The 602-nt window shown below is 37.0% G+C and overlaps 1 protein-coding gene across 1 annotated transcript in view; it reads left to right on the top strand.

Annotated features, from left to right (window-relative positions):
* The window catches only part of LOC106878233 (ras and EF-hand domain-containing protein homolog), a 99,828-nt gene that overhangs the window by 37,567 nt on the left and 61,659 nt on the right, over positions 1-602 (top strand). The gene's annotated exons all lie outside the window — the stretch shown is intronic.

Here is a 602-nt window from a genome sequence, read left to right as displayed (position 1 = left end):
AACAACAACAACAACAACAACACCACCACTATCTCTACTATCAATATTATTATCAATACCGAGATGACTACCATAGCGAAAAGTTTCGAAAATGTCCATCTGTTTCATTGTGAAACACATGTCCTTTTTATTAAATAAACTTGTGTTGATCTCAAATCGAAGCTCTACTTTACTAAGTGAAGTTGTTTAAAATAAATAATGTTCACATTTGAGAGTAAGTCATTTTGTTTTTTGTTTTTGTTTTGTCATCTCGTTGTTGGTCCTGATTCACTACGTTTCTCTTAATTACGGGAATGAATTTCGGTTGACAGAAACTGTGTGGAAGTTCGCTCTTCAAACTGTTCCTGTTGTTGGTTTCAAATGCTATCCGTAACCCGGCTAAATACTACTATCTGGTCTTTGGGTAACTATACTAGAGTCCATTCTGCAACTAGTATTCGGTGCAGGTCTTCAGCTTGGCGATGAGTTCTTCAATTTCTTCCCTTAACTACCACTACTCCGGAAGCTTTAAAAGAGAATGGAGATTGCCCTCTTCTTTTGACTTTTCTCTTCTCTCTTCTCTTCTCTCTCTCTTCTCTTCTCTCTCTCTTCTCTTCTCTCTC

Source organism: Octopus bimaculoides, chromosome 2, assembly GCF_001194135.2.
Source record: "Octopus bimaculoides isolate UCB-OBI-ISO-001 chromosome 2, ASM119413v2, whole genome shotgun sequence".
Taxonomy (NCBI): domain Eukaryota; kingdom Metazoa; phylum Mollusca; class Cephalopoda; order Octopoda; family Octopodidae; genus Octopus; species Octopus bimaculoides.
Note: the sequence above shows the minus strand (reverse complement) of the source record. Positions and strands in the feature narration are given on the sequence as shown.